Source organism: Bufo bufo, chromosome 3, assembly GCF_905171765.1.
Source record: "Bufo bufo chromosome 3, aBufBuf1.1, whole genome shotgun sequence".
Lineage (NCBI taxonomy): Eukaryota > Metazoa > Chordata > Amphibia > Anura > Bufonidae > Bufo > Bufo bufo.
This window is the reverse complement of record NC_053391.1, coordinates 254,918,860-254,941,296: the sequence shown is the minus strand read 5'-3', so window position 1 is coordinate 254,941,296 and position 22,437 is coordinate 254,918,860.

Sequence of the window (22,437 nt, the reverse complement as noted above, 5' to 3'; positions counted from 1 at the left end):
TGAGCTAATGTCCCCATAATGTATGCCAGTATAAAATACCCCTACATAGTGCCCCAGTAAATGTCCTCATAGTGCTCTTCTCCCCCTTCCCCATAGTGTCCCCCATAATATGCCAGTAAAAAAATGCCCCTTCTTAGTGCCCCCAACAGATGCCCCTATAGTGCTCCTCTACTCCACAATGTGCCAGTAAAAAAATGCCCCTTCATAGTGCCACCATATACCCCAATAGTGCTCCACTCCCCCATAGTGCCCCCAAACAATGCCCCATAGTGCCACTCTCCCCTATAGTGCCTCCCATAATGTGCCAGTAAAAAATGCCCCCTTAGTGCCACCAAATGCCATAGTGCCCCCCATAATGTTCCAATACAAAAGGCCCCTTTAGAGCCCCCACTTCCCCATAGTGCCCCTAAATAATGCCCCTATTGTAACACCAGATGCCCCATAGTGCTGCTCTCCCCTATAGTGCCCCCCAGAATGTGCCAATAATTTAAAAAAGCCCCTTTAGAGCCCCCAGATACCCCCATAGTGCTCCTCTCCCCCATGGTGCCCCCCCATAATGTGCCTGTAAGAAATTCCCCCATAGTGCCAGCTCCTCCAATAGTGCCAGCTCCCCTCATAGTGCAAGCTCCCCCCCATAGTGCCAGCCCCCCATAGTGTCAGCCCCCCCATAGTGCCAGCTCCCCCCATAGTGCCAGCTCACCCCCATAGTGCCAGCTCCCCCCAAAGTGACAGCCCCCCCATAGTGACAGCCCCCTTATAGTGGCAGTGTCACAGCTGTATGTGAGCAACAAGAGCATACACAGTAAATAGAGCTACTGACCGGACCCAAACTAGGGAGGATAAAGGGTGACCCCTGTCAGACCCTCAAAGCTCTCCCTATGCTGCTAAAGAACATGCCTGGATCCAAATGGTGGAACGAGGCGTGCCCGCGTACCTAGGACTGATGACCACTGTAACCCCTACAATAGTGGAAGGGGCACGGCCACCGGTGCCCTGCTCAGTATATGGAGGGAACCGTGGTCGCCTCAGATCCAGTCAGAAAAAAAACAGATACACTACAATGTCTGCACACTTAGCTGAAGGAGCTGCAGCAGCAGAGAAGACGGATCCAAAGACAGCTGGCAATATCCGGAGTACTTGCTGCAGCAGAACACAGATCCAGTGAAATGATAGCTTACAAGTGAAGATACTCAAGCAAGAGCAACAACTCAAATGAGAAATATAATCCACATCCTACAAAGGAGGAGGGGTGATTTAAAGGCAGGGAAATCAAACGCAGGAGGAACAGCTGGGAGGAAGGAAACAGAAAGTAAAAACCTCATCACAGGGGCGGAGAAACAGAGCAGTGAGAACTCCTCCAAGCTCTAGTAGTGACAGGCAGCCCCCCCCCCATAGTGCCAGCTCCCCATAGCCATAGTGCCAGCCCCCCCCCCATAGTGCCAGCTCCCCCATAGCCATAGTGGCATTTCCCCCCCCCCGCAAAGAAAAAAAAAAAAAACACTAATACTTACCTCCATCAGCAGCGATGCAGGCCTCTTCCGGCCTGTGTCCCTGCTGTGTGCTGCCCGGCTCAGGCGGCGCGATGATAATGACGTCATCGCGCTGCCTGAGCGGCCTCTGATAGGCTGCAGGCATTAGTGCCTGCGGCCTATCAGAAGAACAGGGGAGGGACACGCCTCTCCCTCCCCTGCCCCACAGCACACAGCCACCACCGCCGCAATTACATCCAGGGCTGCGCCGCCTGTGGTGATCGGCGGTGCGGCCCTGAAGAATAAAAAATTAAAATAATTTTTGTTAAAGCCCAGCGGCCGTTTTTTTAGGGCGGCCTGGGGGGCAATTGCCTCCCTGCCCCCCTGCCCAGCCCGCCCATGGCCCTCAGTCATGAGGAATGCTCTCTGCAACACCTGGACATAGCCAGCGGCCGTTTGACGCCCCTGCACTTCCTGAAGCTCCATTGTTCCACTAAAGGAAAAAGCACCCCAGACCATTATGGCGCCCCCTCCACTGTGGCGCGTAGAAAACATCTCAGGTGGGATCTGCTTGTCATGCCAGTAACATTGGAAACCATCAGGACCATCAAGGTTAAATTTTTTCTGATCAGAGAATAAAACTTTCTTCCACCTTTGAATGTCTCATGTTTGGTGCTCTCTTGCAAAGTCCAAATGAGCAGTTCTGTGACGTTCAAGGAGACGAGGTCTTTGAAGACATTTTTGTTTTTGAAGCCCTTCAGTCTCAGATGCTGTCTGATGGTTATGGGGCTGCAGTCAGCACCAGTAAGGGCCTTAATTTGGGTCGAGGATCATCCAGTGTCTTGATCTTTGCACAGATTTGGCCTTTTAAAGGCATGTGGTCCTAAAATTTTGATCAGCTGAAAAACAGCCTGTTTCAGTTTATTCATTGTTTTCATTAAATTGAATGTTACATTTTTTTTTCTCTCACTCTCATTTCTTCTTGTTGCATGTTGAAGCTCTACTTGGAACTTTTTTAACATCCAGCCATGCTAAATATGATTTTTTGCCATTTTTCAAGTGGTCTTAAACTTTTGATCAGGACTGTATATTTCACCTTTTCTTTCCACAAGTCTGTTGCAAACAGGCTGTTTGTTAACACCGCCAACCATGCATCTACCCATAGCTATAATTAGAGATGAACAAATTTCTTGAAACTCGTATAGTCTCCAATTCAGTGATTTTTATTTTATTTTATTTGAGTCCAAATCAGTTGTACTCAAATCAAATATACTCCAATTACCCTAAAAAATTATAGATAACAGTCTCTGGTCTCATAGGACTGTTTTTTTTTTCTGAAAAAATTCTAAGTAAAAAATTATGTTTTCTTAAAGATAAAAGAGACCTGCACATACAATTCAGGCTTTTTTCCAAATGGATTAAAAAGCTGAATGGTTCACAGTTGCAAATATAGCATTCTGTCATTACAAAGCTTTTTAAACAGACTTTTTAGAATAACAACTAAGATAGTCTCATATCTGCACATGGCTCTTTCAGGGCAAAAGCCCTTTATTAGAGCAAAACATATATAATTGCATTTTTTTAAGCTGAGAGGCCTTGGGGGGACCTCTGGATGGGTACTAGCCCAGTTACTATACGTGATGGCTAGGAAACTGTCCTCTTAGTGTCTATGAAAATATATGCAAATTAGGATGTACAGTGCCTTGCAAAAGTGTTCACCCCCCTTGACTTTATTTTGTGTTTTGTTACATTACAGGCTTAAGTTGAATGTTTTGTTAATCTGAATTTTATGTGATCGATCAGAACACAATAGTCTAAGTTTGTGAAGTGAAATTAGAAAAATATATAAATAAAACTATTGTTTAGAAATAGAAAACTGAAAATTGGCATGTCGTATGTATTTACCCCCTAGCTCTGTTGTAACCAATTACCTTCAGAAGTCACATAATTAGTGAAATGATGTCCACCTATGTGCAATCTAAGTATCACGTGATCTGTCTTTACAAATACATACCTTTTTTGAAAGGCCCTAGATGCTGCAACACCTAAGCAAGAGTCATTACTAACCAAACACTGCCATGAAGACCAAGGAACTCTCCAAACAAGTAAGGGACAATTTTGAACAAGTCAGGGTTAGGTTATAAAAAAAAAATCCAAATCTTTGATGATCCCCAGGAGCACCATCAAATCTATCATAACCAAATAGAAAGAACATGGCACAACAGCAAACCTGCCAAGAGACGACCGCCCACCAAAACTGACGGACTGGGCAAGGAGGGCATTAATTAGAGAGGCAGCACAGAGACCTAAGGTAACCCTGGAGGAGCTGCAGAGTTCCGCAGCAGAGACTGGAGTATCTGTACATAGGACGACAATAAGCCGTACGCTCCATAGAGTAGGGCTTTTTGGCAGAGTGGCCAGAAGAAAGCCATTACTTTAAGCTAAAAACAAAAAGGCACGTTGTGAATTTGCGAAAAGGCATGTGGGAGACTCGCAAAATGTATGGAGGAAGGTGCTCTGGTCTGATGAGACTAAAATTGAACGTTTCGGCCATCAAAGAAAACGCTATGTCTGGCGCAAACCCAACACATCACATCACCCAAAGAACACTCCAAAATAGTTGATTCTTGTCGGGTCCGCCGCTCTCTTCAATATATCGTGCATTGGAGGGGTTACGGTCCCGAGGAAAGAATGTAGGTTCCAGCGTCAGAGGTAAACGCCAACAGGCTAGTTCTGGCTTTTCATGCCTCTCATCCTGAGAGACTTGGTGCTGAGTGTCCGGAGGCCCCTCGTGGAAAGGGGGATACTGTCACGAGGGTGTAAAGAGCCACGTCTGACTCCATTATACCCTGGGTCAGGAAGTCGCAGCGGGTGGCTGCGCGTTCAATGTACAAAGACAGTGCTGTTTCGTAATGGCAGCTTTCTGGGTTTGCCTTGCAATCCTTTTTGTCTCACTCAGGGATCCGTAGCTTCTTCTCCTCAGCTGTTTCTTGTCCGGCACTCCCAACCTCCTTATATTCCCCTCTCCCACTTCTCTGGTTGCCAGATATAGAGCTTCCTGCCTAGACTTCTATACTGACCCACTGGAGTTGTGTAGCTGTTATTTCTGGTTGTCGTACCAGAGCATTACACTCCGGATCCCTGTTGGTCTTTTGTTGTCCGCTGTTGTTGCCCACCTGGGATTATATGTTTCGTCAGTATTGTCTGTCCTCTCTCTGGTGTTTTCCTTTACTGTTAGTGGTGCAGACTAGTGTTCCCACCGCCCTATTCACTACTTAGGGCTCGTCTTAAGGAAAGCCAGGGTTTAGGCACGTGATCGGCGTACGGGTGAAAAACCCATCTAGGGACATCAGGGCAGTCAGGTGCCAGCCTCAAGGTGAGTTAGGGGTCACCATCTTTCCCTCTCCCTTGGACATGGCCTTCCCTTTTCCCTCCCTTTGCGTCACGTATGTGATCGGCATGCTGGTCGTGATAGTCAGTATGTGTCATGGTCTCTCCCGTGACAGGGTCAAAAGATCTAAGAGACTGGCTGCACGTAATGTGATCTGACAGCCTCTTTGGTTTCACTTGTTTCTGTGTTGTTGCTGGGTATGACCACACCTCTTGTCTCAGGTGTAGCTTAGTGGTCATTCCAACTCCTCTATTTAGTCTGGTCTCACCCATCATGCCATGCAGTTGATAGCTCCTTTCTTGTTGTGGAAGTGCTGATGTTGGTTCTCCTCTGAGTTCCTGCTCGTCCGCGTACTTCAGAGTTAAGTGTCTTTTCCTTATTTCTTGTTTGTTGTATTCCCCTATCTTTTGGTATTAGGCCTGAGGGAATCTCCTGTTCCTTTAGCTGGGAAGGAACAGGGCATCTTTTGTCCTGACACTATTTCCAGGGCACTTTAGGGTCAGATAGGGCTCTAGGTTCCTGCATATGAACATTCCTACCTGTTCATACTGATAGTAGTCAGGGTTCGGTTTAGGGATTCACTAGGTGGTGACCTTTCCCCTTTCCCTAGTTTCCAGGCCTAGTACCTTTTCCCTTCCCTCTTGTGTTTGGTGTGGAGTTTACTACCCACACCACGGCATGACATTATCAACCGCCACAAACCGTAATTTTTTGTTTGTGTCAGTGAGGCTATGGATCCAATCACTGCACTGGCTAGACAATTGCAGGGTCTGTCTATAGAAGTAGCTGACCTCCGCACGCAGATCCAGGGATCACAGGCTGCTGGTGCCAGTAGTAGTTACCAGGCCTGTCTTGAACCTAAGGTTGCACTTCCGAACAGATTTTTTTGGGGAAGCGATAATTTCATTCCGTTCAGAGAGTCGTGTAAATTGTACTTTAAGTTACATTCTCTCTCATCTGGGAATGAGAGTCAAAGAGTGGGTATTATCATGTTGTTGCTTAAAGGGGACGCTCAGTCTTGCGCTTTTTCTCTTCTGACCGGATCACAGTCCCTCCAGTCAGTAGATTAATTTTTCAGAGCGCTAGGTCTTATCTATAATGACCCGGATCGGATCTCCCTGGCCGAGACCAAGTTATGTGGTTTACGACAGGGAGAGCATTCTGCAGAGATCTATTGCTCTGAATTTAGGAGATGGGCTACGGATATGGAGTTCAATGATCCAGCTCTCTGTAGACAATTCTCTCAGGGATTATCAGAGAGGCTAAAGGACACGTTGGCCTTTCACGAAAATCCTGAGTCATTGGAAGCGTCTATGTCCTTTGCTGTACGTATGGATAGATGCCTGAGAGAGAGATCTAAGGTCCCTTACTCTCAGTACGAACTATCATATAATGTGGCGGCTTCCTCTGACACCTTGGGTGGAGAGACTCCTGAGTTAATGCATGGTGATGAACCTATGCAGTTAGGGGGAGCTATCCCTGGGCCTGCTTGCAACAGTTTTAGTCATAAGGGAGTATGTTTTTTCTGTTAAAAAGGGGACATTTTGTTAATGTTTGTCCTTACGTTTAGCGTCAAGTTGAAAACAAAACAAAAAAAATTCATTACATCTTACTCTTGGTGGTGTAGGTGGGGAGTCAGAGAACTTACTTTTGTCATTTACTAGTAGTAACCGAGTCCAAAACTGTGGGAATTGAGGTGTTTATTGACAGTGGGGCAGGGGTTAACCTAGTTGATGGTCAGTTCGTCCATTTGCATGAGTTGCCAAGTGCATTAGAGAAGAATATTTTGGTGTTTGCAATAGACTCCGCACCACTTACTCAGAAATGTTTGTCACAGATGGTGCAGGACATCCGCTTAAGAGTGGGTGATTTTCATCAGGAATCCATTTAGTGTTTTGTGCTGGAGGGTCATCCTGCTCCGTTGGTTCTGGGTTTACCATGGTTGAGCAAACATAATCCTACCATTGACTGGTGGTGAGCAAGACAGATTTTTGATTGGAGTGAGTATTGCATGGACAACTGTCTTAATACATCTCTTTCTGTCTTGACCACTAAATCTGTACCCTCTTTCATTTCTGATTTTTCTGATCTATTTTCTGAAAGTGGTTGCCAGGGTTTACCCCCACACCGTGAATATGATTGTTCTATCAATCTTATTCCCTGAGCGAAGTCGCCCAAATCTAGGTTATATAACCTTTCTGAACCCGAAAGAGCGTCCATGCGAGAGTATATTGCCGAAAGTTTGGCTAAGAGACATACTAGACCTTCTAAGTCCCCAGTGGCAGCAGGGTTTTCTTTGTAAAGAAGAAAGACAGAACTCTTAGGCCATGTCTGGACTTCCATGAGCTTAATCGGATTACGGTACGTGATCCATACTCCCTTCCTTTGATTCCTGACTTGTTTAACCAGATTGTTGGTGCCAAGATGTTCTCCAAGTTGGTCCTAAGGGGGAGCATATAATCTGATCAGGATCAAGGGGATGAATGGAAGATGGCATTTATTACCCCAGAGGGTCATTTTGAGAGTCTGGTCATACGGTTTGGGTTAACTAATGCTCCTGCGGTTTTCTAGCATTTTGTTAATGATATCTTTCATTATCTGATGGGGAGGTTTGTTGTTGTGTATATGGATGACATACTAATTTATTCTCCAGATATTGAGACTCATCAGGATCACGTGAGACAGGTGTTACCGGTCCTAAGAGAGAATAAATTGTATGCTAAGATGGAGAAGTGTGTATTTGCAGTTCAGGAAGTGCAATTGCTGGGTTACCTACTCTCATCTTCAGATTTTCAGATCCAGAGAAGGTCCGTGCTCTGTTGGACTGGGATCGACACAAAAATCTGAAAGCACTTATGCGGCTTTTGGGGTTCACCAACTAATACTGTAAATTCATTTTGAACTACTCGACTGTGGTTAAACCTTTAATGGACATGACTAGAAAAGGTTTGAATGTCTCGGTGTGGTCTGATGCGGCATTACAAGCTTTTTCTGCGGTGAAGGAATGTTTTGCTTCTGCTCCTATACTGGTGCAATCAGATGTGTCACAGCCATTTATTGTGGAAGTTGACGCATCCGAGGTAGGGGTAGTAGCAGTCTTGTCGCAGGGTCCTTCACCTAGTAAATAGCGCCCATGTGAATTCTTATCAAAGAAACTGTCGGCTGCAGAAAGGAATTATGACGTGGGTAATAGAGAGTTGCTGGCTATTAAGTTGGCTTTTGAGGAGTGGCGTCATTGGTAGGAAGGAGCAATTCATCCCATTACTGTGCTTACTGATCACAAAAACCTGGCTTACCTGGAGTTGGCTAAACGACTGAACCCATGGCTGGTCGTTGTTTTTTACCAGATTTAATTTCATCGTCACCTATCGCCCTGGGGTTAAGAACGCCAAGGCTAATGCTTTGTCGCGTAGTTTTCCTGTGGGGGGTGATTCGGAAGATCCTGGTCTGATTTTGTCTGAAGGAGTAGTTATATAAACCCTATATCCTGAACTTGAGGTAGAGGTGTTGGAGGCCCAGGGAGATGCACCGGATTCTTGTCCTCCGGGGAAGTTGCTTGTTCCTTCTGAATTACGTCACAAGGTGTTCGAGGAACATCACTGTACAGTTCTCACAGGACACCCTGGGAGCATATCCACTGTCAATCTCATCTCTCATAGATTCTGGTGGCCGGGGTTGCGTAAGTGTGTTGAGGACTATGTGTCTGCTTGCAGTACTTGTGCATTGGCTAAGGTGAAACATACTAGTGTCATGCCCCACTCTGACGATGTGCGGAGGTCGGCCAGGATAGCAGCACGAGTTTAGTGTTTGTTTTGGAGCCGTGCTGGATCCGCCTCTCATCAAGTGCACTGGGTGGGGTCATTAGTTTAAATAGTACACCAGCCCAGTGCTCTGGGCGGATTATACTAATCATTGTGGTCTTGGAAGCTAGGAAGGAAGGTTGGCTGTCTGTTCCAGCTCAGGAAGATAAGTGTTATTTCAAGTTTGGTTGTTTTGTGTCATCTATCCCATCCAGGTTCTGTGCGAGCAGGCTGCTCCTATTTCCCCACTTCACCATCTCAGGGAATTCAGGGTTTTATCAGCCCAGGCACGGGGACACCTCATACCTACCTTAAAGGTCTGTAGGTGGGCTGAGCAGTGCAGGGAAAGAGGTCAGGGATTAGCTAGGACAGTGATGGTGAACCTTTTAGAGACCAAGTGCCCAAAACTGCAACCAAATACCCACTTATTTATCGCAAAGTGCCAACACAGCAATTTAACCTAAATACCAATATAATATATCTTTCATGTCCTTTATCATTTATCTATAATAGATTAATAGCCTGCATTTAATGCGCTGCCTGTGCTGTTTATAGTGTGTCCTGGGGATGATGAATGGCATGAAAAGTCTAAGCATATTGCTATGCCATAGACTTTTTCCAGGGCGTGGGTGCCCACATAGAGGGCTCTGAGTGCCGCCTCTGGCACCCGTGCCATAGGTTCGCCATCACTGAGCTAGGAGGTGACCCTTCCCCTGTCTCTCGCCCAGAGCCTGGTTGGTGCGTTATCTCTTAGACTGAGTGCACGCCCGGGTTGGTATCATCATGTCTTTGCTTAAAGGGGACGCGCAATCCTGGGCTTTTTCTCTGCCGCCCGGTTCTCTGGCTCTCCGGTCGGTGGAGGATTTTTTCAAAGCCCTGGGATTGATTTACGATGACCCAGATCGGGTCTCGATGGCAGAATCGAAATTGCGTAACTTACTACAAGGTAAACATACTGCAGAGGGTTACTGCACAGAGTTTAGGAGGTGGGCTACTGAGTCGGGGTGGAACGACCCCGCGTTACGTAGTCAGTTTTGTCAGGGGTTATCTGAAAGGTTGAAGGATGCCCTGGCTTTTCATGAGTACCCGGATACTTTAGAGAATGCAATGTCTTTGGCTATACGGTTGGATAGACGTATCAGAGAGAGGTGTAAGGGTCCCTCCGTGCAGGGGATCCCTCCTGCGTGTGGTTTTGTTTCTCCTAATGCCCAAGGTGATATTACTTATAACTCTGCGGTAGGGGAGGAACCCATGCAGTTAGGTCAGATATCTTGCCATTCTGATAGTAGAGACTTTAGAAAAGTGCACAATCTATGTTACTATTGTGGAAAGAGGGGTCATTTTGTTTTTTCTTGTCCTTATGTTAATTCACAGGTGGAAGAGAAAAAGAAAAAAGAAAAAAAAAACTTCCCTCACACTTGGTAGTATGAATGGTGTGGTGGAGCAGACAGGTATGCAAGCTCCCTGCAGTTCCCGTTTTCTCCTTTCAGCTATGGTGGCGCTAGAGTCAAAAAATGTGTTTGTTGACGTATTCCTTAATTGTGGTGCTGGGGTAAACCTAATTGACTTTCTTTTTCTTCAAGGCCTGGGACTAAGTACTTACACGTTAGAGAACGAGATTCGTGTTTTTGCAATTGATTCTTCCCCTCTTTCTCAAAGGAGCCTTACGCACATTGTTCATGGCATTCACTTAAGGGTGGGTGATTCACATGCTGAAATGATTTTTTGTTTTGTCATGAAGGATTTGCCAGCTCCTATAGTTTTGGGGTTGCCATGGTTGACTAGACATAACCCAATTATAGACTGGCAAGCGAAACAAATCATTGGTTGGAGCGATTTTGTTCGGATAATTGTCTTGGCACATCTATCTCTGGTGTGTCCATTACGGCTTTACCTCAGTATCTCTCGGATTTTGCGAATGTCTTTTCGGAGAGTGGGGCTCAGGAATTGCCCCCTCATCGAGACAATGATTGTCCAGTTAATCTCATTCCTGGGGCTAAGTTGCCAAAGTCTCGGCTTTACAACCTCTCTCAACCCGAAAGAGAGGTCATGCGAAAGTATGTCGCCGAGAGTTTGGCAAAGGGTCATATTAGACCATCTAAGTCTCCAGTGGCAGTAGGTTTGTTCTTTGTGAAGAAAAAAGATGGATCACTGAGACTGTGTTTGGATTTCCGGGAATTGAACTGTATTACAGTCCAGGATCCATATCCCCTGCCTTTGATCTCTGATCTTTTTGATCAGATTGTTGGAGCCAAGGTGTTCTCCAAGTTGGATTTGAGAGGAGCCTATAATCTGATCCGGATCAAGGAGGGGGATGAGTGGAAAACGGCCTTCAATACGCACGAGGGTCATTTTGAGAACCTGGTGATGCCTTTTGGGTTGACGAACGCGCCAGCAGTATTTCAGCGATTCGTCAATGACATTTATCATCACTTGGTGGGGAGGTTCGTAGTAGTTTACCTGGATGACATTTTAATTTATTCTCCTCATCTGAAGACCCATCAGGATCATGTGAGACAGGTTTTGACGATCCTTCGGGAGAATAAGTTATATGCCAAATTGGAGAAATGTTTGTTTGCGGTGCAAGAGCTTCCGTTCTTGGGATACATGCTTTCTGATTCCGGTTTTCGTATGGACCCCGAAAAGGTCCGGGCGGTTCTGGAGTGGGACCGACCAGAGAATCAGAAAGCTTTGATGCGGTTCTTGGGGTTTACGAATTGTTATAGAAAATGTATTTCGAATTATTCTACCCTAGTAAAACCTCTTACTGATATGACCAAGAAGGGCGCCGATGTCTCTGTCTGGTCGGATGAGGCGTTGCAGGCCTTTTCGGCTGTTAAGGAGCGTTTTGCGTCTGCTCCCATTCTGGTGCAGCCGGATGTGTCTCAGCCATTCGTAGTGGAGGTTGATGCATCAGAGGTGGGGGTTGGGGCGGTGCTGTCACAGGGTTCATCTCCTGGCAGGTGGTTCCCCTGTGCCTTTTTCTCCAAGAAGCTCTCGGTCGCCGAGAGGAATTATGATGTTGGACATAGAGAGTTGTTGGCTATCAAGTTGGCCTTTGAGGAATTGCGTCACTGGTTAGAGGGGGCGTCTCACCCCGTTACGGTGTACAGTCGTGGCCAAAAGTTTTGAGAATGACACAAATATTCGTTTTCACAAAGTTTGCTGCTAAACTGATTTTAGATCTTTGTTTCAGTTGTTTCTGTGATGTAGTGAAATATAATTACACGCACTTCATACGTTTCAAAGGCTTTTATCGACAATTACATGACATTTATGCAAAGAGTCAGTATTTGCAGTGTTGGCCCTTCTTTTTCAGGACCTCTGCAATTCGACTTGGCATGCTCTCAATCAACTTCTGGGCCAATTCCTGACTGATGGCAACCCATTCTTTCATAATCACTTCTTGGAGTTTGTCAGAATTAGTGGGTTTTTGTTTGTCCACCCGCCTCTTGAGGATTGACCACAAGTTCTCAATGGGATTAAGATCTGGGGAGTTTCCAGGCCATGGACCCAAAATGTCAACGTTTTGGTCCCCAAGCCACTTAGTTATCACTTTTGCCTTATGGCACGGTGCTCCATCGTGCTAGAAAATGTATTGTTCTTCACCAAACTGTTGTTGGATTGTTGGAATAAGTTGCTGTTGGAGGGTGTTTTGGTACCATTCTTTATTCATGGCTGTGTTTTTGGACAAAATTGTGAGTGAGCCCACTCCCTTGGATGAGAAGCAACCCCACACATGAATAGTCTCAGAATGCTTTACTGTTGGCAAGACACAGGACTGATGGTAGCGCTCACCTTTTCGTCTCTGGACAAGCCTTTTTCCAGATGCCCCAAACAATCGGAAAGAGGCTTCATCGGAGAATATGACTTTGCCCCAGTCCTCAGCAGTCCATTCACCATACTTTCTGCAGAAGATCAATCTGTCCCTGATGTTTTTTTTTGGAGAGAAGTGGCTTCTTTGCTGCCTTTCTTGACACCAGGCCATCTTCCAAAAGTCTTTGCCTCACTGTGCGTGCAGATGCGCTCACACCTGCCTGCTACCATTCCTGAGCAAGCTCTGCACTGGTGGCACTCCGATCCCGCAGCTGAATCCTCTTTAGGAGACGATCCTTGCGCTTGCTGGACTTTCTTGGATGCCCTGAAGCCTTCTTAACAAGAATTGAACCTCTTTCCTTGAAGTTCTTGATGATCCTATAAATTGTTGATTGAGGTGCAATCTTAGTAGCCACAATATCCTATCATGTGAAGCCATTTTTATGCAACGCAATGATGGCTGCACGTGTTTCTTTGCAGGTCACCATGGTTAACAATGGAAGAACAATGATTTCAAGCATCACCCTCCTTTTAACATGTCAAGTCTGCCATTTTAACCCAATCAGCCTGACATAATGATCTCCAGCCTTGTGCTCGTCAACATTCTCACCTGAGTTAACAAGACGATTACTGAAATGATCTCAGCAGGTCCTTTAATGACAGCAATGAAATGCAGTGGAAAGGTTTTTTGGGATTAAGTTAATTTTCATGGCAAAGAAGGACTATGCAATTCATCTGATCACTCTTCATAACATTCTGGAGTATATGCAAATTGCTATTATAAAAACTTAAGCAGCAACTTTTCCAATTTCCAATATTTATGTAATTCTCAAAACTTTTGGCCACGACTGTATACTGACCATAAGAATTTGGCTTACCTGCAATCTGCCAAGCATCTGAACCCTAGGCAGGCCAGATGGTCACTGTTTTTTACCAGGTTCAATTTCGTGGTTACCTTTCGCCCAGGGGTCAAGAACGTCAAGGCAGATGCCTTGTCTCGCAGCTTTCCTGGGGGAAGTGATTCAGAAGATCCGGAGCCGATTTTGGCGGATGGGGTGGTGGTCTCCGCTCTGTACCCTGAATTGGAGATGGAGGTGTTGGGAGCCCAGGAGGGGGATCCTGGTTCTTGTCCCCCAGGGAGGTTGTTTGTTCCTGAGGGCCTACGATACCAGGTGTTCAAGGAACATCACGATACTGTTCTCGCTGGACATCCTGGTGGTAAGTCCACCTGTGATCTGGTATCCCGGAGGTTCTGGTGGCCAGGGTTACGTAAGAGCATTGAGAATTACGTGACAGCTTGTGAAACCTGCGCTCGGTCAAAGGTTGCTCATACTCGACCGCCTGGTTCACTTCTTCCATTGCCTTTTCCATCTCGTCCTTGGACGCATTTGTCTATGGACTTTATTACGGATCTGCCGAGTTCCTCCGGGAGAACAGTGATTTTGGTGGTAGTTGACCGTTTCAGTAAAATGGCTCACTTTATACCACTAACGAGTCTGCCTAACGCTAAGACTCTTGCGCAGATTTTTGTGGATAATATTGTGAAATTGTATGGTATTCCTTCGGATGTGGTCTCTGATAGGGGCACGCAGTTTGTCTCCAGGTTTTGGAGGGCGTTCTGCTCTCGGCTTGGCATTCAACTTTCATTCTCTTCGGCTTTTCATCCGCAGTCGAATGGTCAGACGGAGCGTACTAATCAAACCTGGAGACCTACCTGAGGTGCTTTGTGGCTGAGAATCAGGAGGACTGGTCCTCATTCTTGTCCTTAGCAGAATTTGCGTTGAATAACCATAGGCAGGAGTCCACGGGTAAGTCGCTATTTTTTGGCGCATACGGTTTCCATCCTCAGTTTGGTACCTTTTCTGGGTCTGGTTCCTCTGGGATGCCAGAGGAGGAGAGATTCTCTTCTGCCTTATCCTCTATCTGGCGGAGGATTCAAGGGAATTTGGAGAGGATGGGTGAGAGGTATAAACGAATGGCTGACAAGAGACGTATGACTGGTCCGGACCTGTGTGTGGGTGATCTGGTGTGGTTGTCCACTAAGAATATCAAATTGAGAGTGCCATCTTGGAAACTGGGTCCAAGATTTATTGGTCCGTATAAAATTTCTGCGGTGATCAATCCTGTGGCGTTTTGGCTGGATCTTCCGCAGACTTGGAGGATCCATGATGTGTTCCACAGGTCTTTACTAAAAAAATACGTAAGACTGGTGGAACCATCGCCATTGCCTCCTCCTCCTGTTCTAGTCGAGGGAAACTTGGAGTTTGAGATCTCCAGGATTCTCGACTCGAGAGTTCTTCGGGGTTCCCCTCAGTACCTGGTGCACTGGAGGGGATAAGGTCCTGAGGAGAGGATGTGGGTTCCGGCGTCGGATGTCAACGCCAGCCGACTGGTGAGGGCCTTTCATAGGTCCCATCCGGATAAGGTTGGTTCGGGGTGTCCGGAGGTCACCCGTAGAAGGGGGGTACTGTCATGCCCCACTCTGATGATGTGCGGAGGTCGGCCAGGATAGCAGCATTCTATGTTTCTATGTTTCTATGTTTCTAGTGTTTGTTTTGGAGCCGTGCTGGATCCGCCTCTCATCAAGTGCACTGGGTGGGGTCATTAGTTTAAATAGTACACCAGCCCAGTGCTCTGGGCGGATTATACTAATCATTGTGGTCTTGGAAGCTAGGAAGGAAGGTTGGCTGTCTGTTCCAGCTCAGGAAGATAAGTGTTATTTCAAGTTTGGTTGTTTTGTGTCATCTATCCCATCCAGGTTCTGTGTGAGCAGGCTGCTCCTATTTCCCCACTTCACCATCTCAGGGAATTTAGGGTTTTGTCAGCCCAGGCATGGGGACACCTCATACCTACCTTAAAGGTCTGTAGGTGGGCTGAGCAGTGCAGGGAAAGAGGTCAGGGATTAGCTAGGAGGTGACCTTTCCCCTGTCTCTCGCCCAGAGCTTGGTTGGTGCGTTATCTGTTAGACTGAGTGCATGCCCGCCGTGACAACTAGGCCTTTCGGATCTTTACTTCCATTGCCCATCCCATCTCGAAATTGGACTAATTTATCGATGGATTTTTATCACAGATTTACCTAATTCTTCAGGAAAAACTGATTTTGGTAGTTGTTCATCACTTTAGTAAGATGGCGCACTTTATAGCATTGCAAGGCCTATCTAATGCTAAAACTCTGGCACAAGTGTTTGTCGATAACATTGTGAAATTACTTGGTATTCCTTCTGACGTGGTGTCTGATAGGGGGACTCAGTTTGTTTCCAAATTCTGGAAGGCATTCTGTACTCGTATGGGGGTACCATTGTCCTTTTCTTCGGCCTTTCATCCTCAGTCGAACGGACAGACTGAACGCACTAATCAGAATCTGGAGACTTATTTGAGATGTTTTGTCTCGGAGAACCAGGAGGAGTGGTCCTCATTTTTGTCTTTTGCTGAGTTTGCCATAAATAACCATAGACAGGAGTCCACTGATATGTCGCCGTTTTTTGGGGCATATGGGTTCCCCCCTGAATTTGGCACATTATCTGGTACAGGGACTTCTGGTATACCTGAAGAGGAATGATTTTTCTCTTCTTTGTCATCTATTTAGAGGAAAATTCAAAATAATCTGCAAAAAATCGGCAACAAGTATAAACGTATGGTTGACAGGAGACGTATGAATGATCCGGACCTGAGAGTGGGTGATTCTGTGTGGCTGTTCACAAGAAATATTAAGTTGAAAGTACCTTCTTGGAAGCTGGGTCCAAGGTTTATTGGTCCATATAAGATCACTGCCATTATTAACCCGGTAGCCTTTCGTCTTGAACTTCCTCAGGCTTTGAAGATTCATAATGTGTTCCATAAGTCATTGTTGAAGAGATATGTCGAACCTGTTGAACTGTCCTCCTTGCCTCCTGCTCCTGTCATGGTGGACGGTAATCTAGTAATTCAGATCGCAAGGATAGTTGACTCCCAAATTCTCCGTAGATCCCTCCAGTATCTCGTTCACTGGAGGGGTTATGGACCAGAGTAGAGGATGTGAGTTCCAGCGGCCGACATTAATGTTTATCATCTGGTGAAAGCCTTTCACAGAGCTCATACGGATAAAGTTAGTCCTGGGTGTTCGGAGGCCACCTGTAGAAGAGGGGGGTACTGTCACGGTCTCTCCCATGACAGGGGTCAGAAGATCTAAGAGACTGGCTGTGATCTGACAGCCTCTTTGGTTTCACTTGTTTCTGTGTTGTTGCGGGGTATGACCACACCTCTTGTCTCAGGTGTAGCTTAGTGGTCATTCCAACTCCTCTATTTAGTCTGGTCTCACCCATCATACCATGCGGTTGATAGCTCCTTTCTTGTTGTGGAAGTGATGATGTTGGTTGTCCTTATTTCTTGTTTGTTGTATTACCATATCTTTTTGTATTAGGCCTGAGGGAGTCTCCTGTTCCTTCAGCTGGGAAGGAATAGGACATCTTTTGTCCTGACACTATTTCCAGGGCACTTTAGGGTCAGATAGGGCTCTACGTTCCTGCATATGAACATTCCTACCATCGAGGTCTGTTCATACTGATAGTGGTCAGGGCTCGGTTTAGGGATTCACTAGGTGGTGACCTTTCCCCTTTCTCTACTTTCCAGGCCTAGTACCTTTTCCCTTCCCTCTTGTGTTTGGTGTGGAGTTTACTACCGGCATTGTGCAGTATGAGAGTCAGGCAGAGGACAGGTTGGTCAGAAAAAGGTCAAATCTGGTAATTATTGAGAAGTTGGGCATGGGAGATCGGAACATAGCATAGTGCACCTCTGCAAGGAACTTACAAGCTAGAAACACTATTGCTCAGGCATCCTCACACATGGGAAGGTGCCTTAAACACCCTGATGAAGGTCAACAATAGGCTAGGACAAATTGGGTGTGCTGGAGCCGGCCCTTTAAGAGCCAGAGGGAGCATGTATGACCTTAAAGATGTAGGAGGCACAGCTGGCAAAAAAGAAGGCTGAAGCCAGTATGGAGTGGATGAGCAGCACTACTTTGGTGGCCATGCACACAGTGAAGAAGCAGGGAGGCATCGATGGGAAGGGACCATCGAAGCACAGGAGTGGGGGAATGAGGTGAGTGTTCCAGCTGCTATCCGTGCTGGAAGCAATAGAGAATTGGTGGAAAAAGACTGCCAGTAACACACACACACACAGAATGCTATCAATCACTGGTAATAGCCAAATCGGCAATCTTGAGCTCAGAAAGAGCATAAATTTAAATTTATAAAATTACAAGTTTGATTTAATCTTTCCACAGGAATACACAGGAATATATATATTAATCTGCTGAGCTTCTCTTGCTCTATTACATGCTGCCTACAGAGTGCACTGCATTTTGGGGCAACAGGTTACATTATAGGTATTGTTACACATGGCAGAAAATCCACAGAGAATCGCTTTCAAATTTGCTTTTCACTGTGGGAACACTGCAGATTTGCTGCAGATTCCACCCTCTGCATTGAAAAGTGTGAAATCCATGGCAGAAATCCACAACAAAAATTTACATGCTACAACTTAAAAATCCACTTCACATTTCAAGTTCTGATTTTTTCTCATGTCGCTATTTCTGTTAAACTGGGCAGTTTTTCACATACAATTCCATTCTGGAAAATATGCAGCCTTTTTGCTACATGTGACCATACCATGATGATCCAAAAACTCTGTCATATTCTGGGATGAGGAAAAGACATGCTAACCACAGTCCATATGCTCATCCTGTGCTCCAGACCTGCTTCTAGTATGACGTGTGTTCACAGCAGAATAATAGTATGTATGATTGAAAGAAAGTATTGAGTTTGAAATGTGCGAGCAGTTTTACTATTTTCTTGCAACCTTCTCCAAAATATGATATTTTAATGGATTTCTGATTAAAGCCTGAACTGCTAGTATAAAAAACGATGCAAATATTTTTCTTCTGCTATATTCTGTGCAACATGCTCTGTGTAATTTGTTGTTTAAAGATGAAACACCATTCGGTATAATAAACCATACATACAATCGCCAATATATAAAAGTATCTTGGAGCTGTATATAGTATTGAAAAATCTACAAAAATCTGTTGTCAGAACAGTGAGGCATATGTTAGTTGTCACAGGGAATGGCTCGTACACTGATTCACTGACTGTTTTAGTCAGCTAATGTTTTTCCGATGTACAATAGTCTATAATCCTCCAAACTCCAAACCAATGCTATTAGGTTTTTCATACACAGGAATTAATCTATGTGTGCTAGACAAACATATATTCTGATTGAACACACACCGTTGTATTAAGGGAACCTGTCATCAACTTTATGCTTCCCATACTTGTCACGAGGGTGTCAAGAACCACGCCTGACTCCGTTATACCCGGGGTCAGGAAGTCGCAGCGGTTGGCTGCGCGCTCTATGTAAGATAGGGCTGTTTCCTTATGGTAGCTTTCTGGGTTTGCTTTGCAAACCCTTTTGGCTCACTCAGGGATCCGTAGCTCCTTCTCCTCAGCTGTTCCTTGTCCAGCAATCCCAACCTCCTTATATTCCCCTCTCACACTTCTCTGGTTGCCAGATATAGAGCTTCCTGCCTGGACATCTATTCTGACCCTCTGGAGCTGTGTTGCTGCGTTCTCTGGTTGTTGGTCCAGAACGCTACCCTCCGGATCCCTGTTGGACCTTTGTGGTCTGCTGTGGTCGCCCACCTGGGTGTATGTGTTTGTCTGTATTGTCTGTCCTCTCCCTGGTGTTTCTCTCTTAGTGTCAGTGGTGCGGACTAGCGATCCCACCGGCCCGTTCACTATCTAGGGCTCATTTTAGGGAAAGCCAGGGTTTAGGCATGTGAGGCACAGGTGGGGAACCCGTCGAGGGACGTCAGGGCAGTCAGGTGCCAGCTGCAAGGTGAGTCAGGGGTCACCACCTTACCCTCTCCCTTGGGCCGGGCTTTCCCTTTTCCCTCCCTGTGCGTGACGCCGGTCATTACAATACTAAAGTAGAGACAGGTGAGTTGATTTTAGCAGTCTTTCATGTAAAAGTTAAAAGTAAGTGGTTGCCGAGAACCAACATCATCAGCGTCCAGCATCATTACAGCAGTAGAGCCCCGTTACAGAGAGGGGCCGGCAACTTCAGCAGAGCTTCACTGCTCTAACCTCTGACCTCCTGACCAGTGACCTGCAGAGGTAGGGATTAACTCTCCCAGGGACCCAGCAGACAGTGAGCTCACTACAATAATCATAGGTGACTGCTGTGTCTGCTGGCTAGGTGTGTCATATAGGTGTAGCAGGGACAGGGTTAGTAGGAGTGCTGGTGTGTGTTTATATACCGTTTATGTATATATATTTACAAATATATATACTGTATATACACACACACACACTGCTTACTGACTACACAGCAGCCTCCCTATGCTTCCTACCACTCACATATACATGATTGAAATTCAGGGAATTCAGTTTTTGCCCCTCATTGACCTATTACGAATAGCGAATTTCTAATAGGGCAATAAGAGACAGAAACTGAACCCTCTATATACACTGCTCAAAAAAATAAAGGGAACACAAAAATAACACATCCTAGATCTGAATTAATTTAATATTCTTCTGAAATACTTTCTTTACATAGTTGAATGTGCTGACAACAAAATCACACAAAAATAAAAAAATGGAAATCTAATTTTTCAACCCATGGAGGTCTGGATTTGGAGTCACACTCAAAATTAAAGTGGAAAAACACACTACAGGCTGATCAAACTTTGATGTAATGTCCTTAAAACAAGTCAAAATGAGGCTCAGTAGTGTGTGTGGCCTCCACGTGCCTGTATGACCTCCCTACAACACCTGTACATGCTCCTGATGAGGTGGCGGACGGTCTCCTGAGGGATCTCCTCCCAGACCTGGACTAAAGCATCTGCCAACTCCTGGACAGTCTGTGGTGCAACGTGACGTTGGTGGATAGAGCGAGACATGATGTCCCAGATGTGCTCAATTGGATTCAGGTCTGGGGAACGGGCGGGCCAATCCATAGCATCAATGCCTTCGTCTTGCAGGAACTGCTGACACACTCCAACCACATGAGGTCTAGCATTGTCTTGCATTAGGAGGAACCCAGGACCAACCGCACCAGCATATGGTCTCACAAGGGGTCTGAGGATCTCATCTCGGTACCTAATGGCAGTCAGGCTACCTCTGGCGAGCACATGGAGGGCTGTGCGGCCCTCCAAAGAAATGCCACCCCACACCATTACTGACCCAATGCCAAACCGGTCATGCTGGAGGATGTTGCAGGCAGCAGAACGTTCTCCACGGCGTCTCCAGACTCTGTCACGTCTGTCACATGTGCTCAGTGTGAACCTGCTTTCATCTGTGAAGAGCACAGGGCTCCAGTGGCGAATTTGCCAATCTTGGTGTTCTCTGGCAAATGCCAAAGGTCTTGCACGGTGTTGGGCTGTAAGCACAACCCCCACCTGTGGACGTTGGGCCCTCATATCACCCTCATGGAGTCTGTTTCTGACCATTTGAGCAGACACATGCACATTTATGGCCTGCTGGAGGTAATTCTGGCAGTGCTCCTCCTGTTCCTCCTTGCACAAAGGCGGAGGTAGCGGTCCTGCTGCTGGGTTGTTGCCCTCCTACGGCCTCCTCCACGTCTCCTGATGTACTGGCCTGTCTCCTGGTAGCGCCTCCATGCTCTGGACATTACGCTGACAGACACAGCAAACCTTCTTGCCACAGCTCGCATTGATGTGCCATCCTGGATAAGCTGCACTACCTGAGCCACTTGTGTGGGTTGTAGACTCCATCTCATGCTACCACTAGAGTGAAAGCACCTTTTAGACTGGACACGCCCATCTACCTGGGACTTCTGAGCAGAATATGTTTGTAGCTGGTTCCTACACTGCCCTGAATATTGTAGGCTTAAGTAAGTCCAAAGTGAGGCAGTTTCTTAAGTGATAGGGACCCATCTGCGGAAGCCACCTTGACGCCTGGTAGATGGGCCCGACACATATGTGCGCTAAGAGCTTCCATTATTCATGTATACTCATTTATAGTTGGTATTGTACTACTTTTATCTAGAATGACCCCCATTTCCTAGCTCTATTGTTTGTATATATAATGGTGTGCAGCCATTTTGTTTTTGTAATTATGTTTGCCTCATGGATATGCACCTGTGATCCTGAAGGTTTTAGTCTAAATTTTCTTGCAACATGTTGGGGGTGGCACCCCTTTTAGACTGGACACACCCATCTACCTGGGACTTCTGAGTAGAATATGTTTGCAGCTGGTTCCTACACTGCCCTGAATATTGTAGGCTTAAGTAAGTCCAAAGTGAGGCAGTTTCTTTAGTGATAGGGACCCATCTGCGGAAGCCACCTTGACGCCTGGTAGATGGGCCCGGCACGTATGTGTGCTAAGAGCTTCCATTATTCATGTATACTCATTTATAGTCAGTATCGTACCACTTTTATTTAGAATGAACCCCATTTCCTAGCTCTATTGTTTGTATATATAATGGTGTGCAGCCATTTTGTTTTTGTAATTAGAGTGAAAGCACCGCCAGCATTTAAAAGTGACCAAAATAACAGCCAGGAAGCATAGGAACTGAGAAGTGGTCTGTGGTCACCACCTGCAGAACCACTCCTTTATTGGGGGTGTCTTGCTAATTGCCTATAATTTCGACCTGTTGTCTATCCCATTTGCACAACAGCATGTGAAATTAATTGTCACTCAGTGTTGCTTCCTAAGTGGACCGTTTGATTTCACAGAAGTGTGATTGACTTGGAGTTACATTGTGTTGTTTAAGTGTTCCCTTTATTTTTTTGAGCAGTGTATATTTTAATAGATAGATAGAGAGAGAGAGAAATAATGATCTCTCTTTCTCTCTCTCTCTCTCTCTCTCTCTATATATATATATATATGGGAAGGAATAATGCAAGTCACCCATACATACTAAATGGTAAAACACTCGGTAACACTGACATGGAAAAGGATCTAGG